The sequence below is a fragment of the Bubalus bubalis genome, chromosome 22 (assembly GCF_019923935.1).
Source record: "Bubalus bubalis isolate 160015118507 breed Murrah chromosome 22, NDDB_SH_1, whole genome shotgun sequence".
Taxonomy (NCBI): Eukaryota; Metazoa; Chordata; class Mammalia; order Artiodactyla; family Bovidae; genus Bubalus; species Bubalus bubalis.
This window is the reverse complement of record NC_059178.1, coordinates 21,954,152-21,961,009: the sequence shown is the minus strand read 5'-3', so window position 1 is coordinate 21,961,009 and position 6,858 is coordinate 21,954,152. Positions and strand designations below refer to the sequence as shown.

Below are 6,858 nucleotides of genomic sequence, written 5' to 3'. Positions count from 1 at the left end.
CCTTGGTTTTGGACTTCGGGCCTCCAGGTCTGAGGGGCAGTACCTTTCTGTTGTTTTAAGCCCCCCCAGCCCCACCCCAAGGGTCTAGTGCTTCATGACAGCAGTCCTAGGAAGTGAATACAAGGTCCTCGCTGCGCCTACTGGCCCCCAGAGCCTGGCCTGGAAGGCTCGCCCTGGCCTAACCCCTCCCCCATTCTCCTGTCCTTGCTTCCCGGGCTGGACTCAAGGTCCATCTGTCCCTTCAGGGAGCAGCAGCCTCAGTCGTCCCAGGTTGGGTGTGTCTGAGCCCAAAGGACCCATGGGAGCAGTCATCGGGACTAGCCCTCATCCTGGGACCCTCCTCCCACATAGGCCAGGAGAGAGAGCTTCGCAGAGCAGCCCTTTCCTCCTTCCCAGCTCCATCCTGCCTCTGGGCCCTGCCCCCTGAGTTCCCAAAGCACCAGGCCTGAGCTGTGGGAGGCTTCAACTTGAATAACAGACTTAATTGTGAGTCACAAGGGTCTTGACCTTGACCTTCTCATATTCAAGGTCTGAATATGAGATGGTTCTAATCCTTGAAAGTGATAGGATCAGCTTAGGGGCATACCCAGACCTTGGAAATAGGGATCAACCATGCATGTGTGAAGACAGAGTGGGGAGAGGAAAAAAGTTCCCTTTTCCTTGTCCCAGTCAAGGTCAGTTCATTCCATAAATGAGTTAAGCACACAGAGCGTTTTCTCCCTACTGACTTTATTATCTTCAGTTTTTGAAAAGCTGGCATCTCAAATGATCCTAATGACACTGAATCTATCTTAATTATAACCCTTCCTCTCAGGGCAGAGAGATGTCCATGGAAGAATTTTCTAAATTTCTTAATTAACCTGCAATGACTTTATTTTGCCCAAGACTGTGCTCTGAAACCGTTATGAGATATTCTGTATGTGCTACCCCAGAGTAGTTTTAGAAAAAATAATTTTTTTAACTATACCATAAAGAAAATAACAAGAACAAAAATTATAGCAATAATCTGCTGAGTGACAAAAGATCAGAAAGACTATAAAAAAGAAAGCAACGACCAGTATTTAAATGTCCAGGTGTGTAGAGACATCTTGCACATATCATTTCAATGTTTGAAGATAAATGTTTTTAACCTGCTACAAATCTGATATTTGATGGTGAGGGTTTTATAAGCAAGCTTTAATGTATTACTATGTGGCTACTTACTATTTACTTTATTTTTCAAAGAAAGTTAATACTTCCTCTAAACAGAGACCAGATCTGAAGTTTAATGAGTAGGAGCTTCACTGGGAGGAAATATTCATCTTTTCCTCTGTTTCCCTTTGCACTTGGTCCCTTCCCGCAGAGCAGACTCCCCTGGAGATGCAATGAGCCTGCAGGTTCCTCACTGTGGTCCCCATGTGGCCTGAGAGGGACCTGCACTGTCGTCACATGGTCCTAAATGACATATCCGACTCACGCGCTTGAGATGATTTACCTGCAATGGCTCAAGAGCATCCTGTATTTTCATTCCAACTTGTCCTTTCCAGAATGTTCTTTAAGGACAAGTGGGATTGGGGAGGCTGTGGGCATTTTGGAGACTTGATCCAGGCAAAGTCAAGCTAACGTGGGTTCAGGGGACGTGTTGCTGGGGGAATCTCTGGCCTCTGGCTGGTTCTTGATGGAGGCTGCCACTGGGGGCAGGTGGTTCCCTGGGTTGCCAGGGCTGTCTGAGGACCACAGAGCTTGCATCCCTGAGCCTGGGGGTTGCAAGTGTCCAAGGACCCTGGGGTCTTCAGCCTCACCCTACCATGAAGCCTGGGCCCCTCTTCACCTGCATGGCTGCTGGGCACCCGCTCCTCCAGACCCTCTTAGGGGAGGCCTCCTTGCTCTGCACCCCGGGTCCATGCACACCACTCAGCACTCCCCCACCAGGGCCTCCTGGGAAGACCACCCAGGATTCTCATCTGGAACTGCCACCAAAGCCATGCCAACTTGGAGACTATACCACTGACCTTTCTCCCCCCAGGGATGGCAGTGGGTGGAGAGCAGCTGTTCCTTTCTTTGCTCCTCGAGGTTCCCTGAGAGAGGAAATGAGGAGGCTTCTTTCTGGTTTCTTCTAGGTGTTTCTCCTAGGCTTTCTCCCCAAGGACAAAGCAGAGTTCTTCCTGAGTTCACGTAAGCAGGGCTGGTGTGTATTCAGGACTCAGTATCTGCACACTGGGCTTCCCAAGTGGCACTAGTGGTAAAGAACCTGCTTGTGAGACAGGTTTTCCTGCAGGTTGAATCTGCAGGAGACATAAGAGAGGTGGGCTTCATTCCTGGGTCAGGAAGATCCCCTGGAGGAGGGCATGGCCACCCCCTCCAGTATTCTTGCCTGGAGAATCCCATGGACAGAGGAGCCTGGTGGGGTACAGTCCATGGGGTCACAAAGAGACATGACTGAAGTGACTTAGCATGCATACACCTTCCCACGAGTCTGCTGTTTCCCGGACCTTCTAGAAACCCCTGCTCCTCACCCCAGCCTCTCCCATGTGACCTCCAACTCCAGGAATGCTCAGGTTCTCTGAGTGCTCAGGAGACAATCTGATAACGTGAAATGCAAGGCTGAGTTATCTCCCGGGCACAGAGACTGGGTAAACAGCCCCAGATGCCTGTGGAATAAGTGCAGAGTGGGCTCTGGGGACCACACACCTGTCGGAACCAGGCTCTTCCACGCCAGGCTCTTCTGGGATTGAGACCCAAACTGTCTCAATTTGGGGGATTGAGACCCTAACTGTCTCAGGAGGATCCATCTCCTCCCGCCCAGCTCATTGCATTGATGAGACTCCACTGTTCTCCTGAGTGTGTTTACTATTCCAGGAAATGCCTGCTCAGAAAGCTACAGATTCCTTGGTCTTCCCATATCTTCCTGAAAGACCATTGGCTTTTCAACAAGGAACATTGCAGATAACACCCTGAGTCGCTTTCAACCCCTGCCTCTGAATCTTTGCCTGCGGTGTCGAACAGTCCTAATGGTAAGGCTGATGCGCTCATCCGACCTTCATAAAGACTCCTTCACGTGAATACCCACCTTAACCAGACGTCAGAATCTCAGTGAGGATCCTGGCTTTGGCCTCCTCCCTCTGATTCTCCAACCCTCACAATCCAGGCCCTGCCTCGCTCGCCCCCACAATAAGAAGAAACACAACTTGGTCTGCTTATCAGCAGATTATCTGGGTGATATTTCTGAGGAGCTGGAATTTGATAACAGAAAGAAAAGAGGAAAGAGAAGTAAGAGTTCTCCGTGCTCTACAGTAGGTCCTTACTGGTTACTTTATATATAGTAGTGTATGGGGAAAGAATATTCTAAAAAGCGGACATGTGTGTATGTATAACTGATTCACTTTGCTCTACCCCTGAAACTAATACAACACTGTAAAGAAACTGTTTTGTTGTTCAGCTGCTCAGTCGTCTCTGACTCTTTGAGACCCCATGGACTGCGTCACACCAGGCTTCCTGTCCTTCACTATCCCCTGGAGTCTGCTCAAACTCATGTCGCTGGAATCAATCATGCCATCCAACCAGCTCATCCTCTTTCGCCCCCTTCTCCCCCTGCCCTCAGTCTTTCCCAGCATCAGGGTCTTTTCCAATGAGTCAGTTCCTTGCATCACATGGCCAAAGTATTGGAGTGACATCCTGAGAGTGAAGGCTCTGTGCTGTGCTAGGGGGTAAGGGGTGGGGTCAGGGGGAATGTTTGCTCCCTGCTTCTGTAACCATTTGGACCCCAGAAGAAGCCAGAACTAAGATTCCAAAGGGACAGAATGGTCTAGCAAGCCACTAGAAATTCAGATCTAGGTAAGCACAGGAACTTTTTCACATCCTCAAGCTGTGAGGGTTAGGAATATCCATATTCTTTGAACTGAAGAGGGAAAAAAAAGAAAAACCTGGTTAATTGACAACATTTTCATGGCCATTCTTTCTTTAATAAGCAATTTTGAGACCATTTACTATGTCCCTTTCGACCTACCATGGCTTTCAACTTTAATGAGTTTCTTGTATGGAATTTTTATAATTTTTACTTTTTGTATTACAGAAGTTAGTATTTGATGATGGGCCTGAAGCCAGCTGAACATACTTTAGAAGTTTCTAAGGTATCTGATTGAGTTTATCAGCTTCTTTCTCGGAGCTTCTTTACTGCCTCTCAGAAGGATTAGAGTTTGTTCACAATTGTGCCGAGCTTGACATGATGAAACACTTAATCAGAAAGGAGCCTCACAGACGGCCGATTCCTCGGCTGCTTCATTGAGTAATGAAGGACCAACAGCTCCCCCTAGTGAAATAACAGGGGTACTAAACGTTTCTATGGTTTCCCGGGTGGCTCAGATGGTAAAGAACCTGCCTGCCATGCAGGAGACCCTGGTTCGATCCCTGGGTTGGGAAGATCTCCTGGCGTAGGGAATGGCAACCCACTCCAGTGTTCTTGCCTGGAGAGTGCCGTGGACAGAGGAGCCTGGCAGGCTATAGTCCATGAGGTTGAAAAGAGTTGAACACGACTGAGCAACTAACACTTTGACAAGGAAAAGGAAAACTGAGATATGCAAACATACACTATTGTCTTACTTAAAATTCTGCATATTTTGTGACTTCTCTGGTGGCTCAGATGGTAAAGAATCTCCTGCAATGCAGGAGCTGCAGGTTCAATCCCTGAATTGGGAAGATCTCCTGGAGAAGGGAATAGCTACCCACTCCTGGAGAATTCCATGGACAGAGGAACCTAGTGGGCTACAGTTCATGGGATCGCAAAGAGTCAGACACAGCTGAGCAACTAACACTATTTAAACGTTTCTATGAGCTAACTTCAGAGACCTATTACATCAGCTCGAATTCAGGATCAAACCTCTTTCTATTGCAGATCTTCAGAAGTAGAATCAAAAACTATCAGTAAAAATTCTGATTGTCAGTTAGGAATAAGTTAAACAATATATTAACTATTATATTTATAACTGAAAGACTTTATCATATAATGCACTTTATTTTATGTTTATTATTATTTTTAAATATTTTACTTAAATATTTAATATCTGGCTGCACCGGATCTTATATACTCCATCTTTGCTACGGCATGTGAACTCTCAGTTGCAGCACGTGGGGTCTAGTTCTCTGACCAGGGATTGAATTTGGGCCCCCTGGCATTGGGAGTGTGGAGCCTCAGCACTGGAGCATCACAGAAGTCCCTCATACACTTATTTACATAGTCTTGTTCTTCAGTTGCAAAGTCATATCTGATTCTCTGTGTCTCCATGGACTGCACCATGCTAGGCTTCCCGGTCCTTCACTATCTCTTGGAATTTGCTCAAACTCATGTCTTAAATCTGAAAAGAAAAAACAGATAAAAGTGAATTTGTCTCAGAACAATCATTCATCTCCACTTATCAAAATAGTCATAAGGGCTTATTAAAAGAACAGCAAATATTGAAAGATTACTGGTAAGATCAAAATATTTTGACTGGATTTTCATGAGAAATTAATAAATATGGCTAAGAAACTGCCACTAATACATTTGGGGAAAATTATAAAATGCCAAGAAAGAAACACATATTCTATTTTTCTCTTCTCCAGGTGTGAACAGAGCTTAGTAGAGATTGGATCTTCCTAACTGTCTTCCCTACCTGGTTCTTTCATCGAAATAGAAAATTATTCTGCAGAGCTCTCAAGTAATGCATGACACGAGAGAAGTGATTCCCAGAAGACTTTAAAATTAAATGAAAAGAGACCCAAAGGCCCAAATTACATGGAGCCACAAATTACATACAGAAGTCAAATCAATAAGATTTGATAATCTAGTGAAAACGGCTTGACAGAGAAGAAATTACTTCTTTCAGATTCTACTAATTATTGAATAGAACACATATTCATGGAATTCATTCACAGTTGAAGTGCATTCACTAGATAGGTTAGAGAAAAGCTCTTATCAAATTATACTTTTAAATGTAAGCAATATAGAGTTGGTTAATATTTAATATTAATCTACCGTTTGGGGGCATTCATTGAAAAGAGCAAAGTTCAAGCTTTGAACCAGGAGGAAAAACATTCAAAGTTGGTTGGATTTTCAGGCAGAAATACAAATCTAATAATCCATGTTGAGTTATAGAGTTTCTGATGCAGACACCTAGAAAAATGAGTTTCCAAACAATTAGTTTTGATCAACAGTATCTGATGGGTCTAAGAACCCCATCTAAATGGGTGTCATTTCTGGAAAGAGATCTAAATTTAGAGGCTTGCTAATGTCCAGCATTACCCTCCCAAGCCTCTTCAGATGCACCTGTCCTGACCACAGAAGTCCATCCAACTGAGGGGAGCTCACTGCTTCCGGCTCAGGAGTTAGTACAGCCCGCCTCCCACTTGCCTGCTTTTACTCCTTTGTGTCTCCCTGGTGCCCTTGGTTCTTTGATTCTCTTGTTTTTCCCCCTCTCTCAAGAACTTTGCTATGGCGACAAGAAAAGGAATCATATTTTCCCAAAGTAACATCTTTTCCATCATTGTAAATGAGACTATGTTTACACATGATCACTGTTGCGATAACAATGAAAAGACTGTAGAAGTTTGTGATTCCAACAGTCTGGATACAAGATACCCTGACCAGTTCTTCCGCTTACACCAACAAAGCCTGCTGGGCTATAAAATAACTAAAGATATTTATAACCTAATAAGAATCTTTAAAAAATGATACAAACGAACTTGTTTACAAAACAGAAATAGACTCACAGAAGAAGTAGAATCCCATGGACACAGGAGCCTGGTGGGCTACAGCCCATAGCGTTGCAGTCGGACATGACTGAAGCGACTTAGCACACACACAGAGAAAACAGATGCCAACTTGAATTGTATTTTTAGCAAAAG

General features: G+C 44.9%; 1 non-coding gene across 1 annotated transcript; it reads left to right on the top strand.

The window, feature by feature from the left end:
- Positions 1-4,326: 4,326 nt before the first annotated feature.
- Positions 4,327-4,398, top strand: TRNAG-GCC. Its single transcript has one exon. It is a non-coding gene; the product is annotated as a tRNA-Gly (tRNA).
- The last annotated feature ends 2,460 nt before the right edge of the window (positions 4,399-6,858 follow it).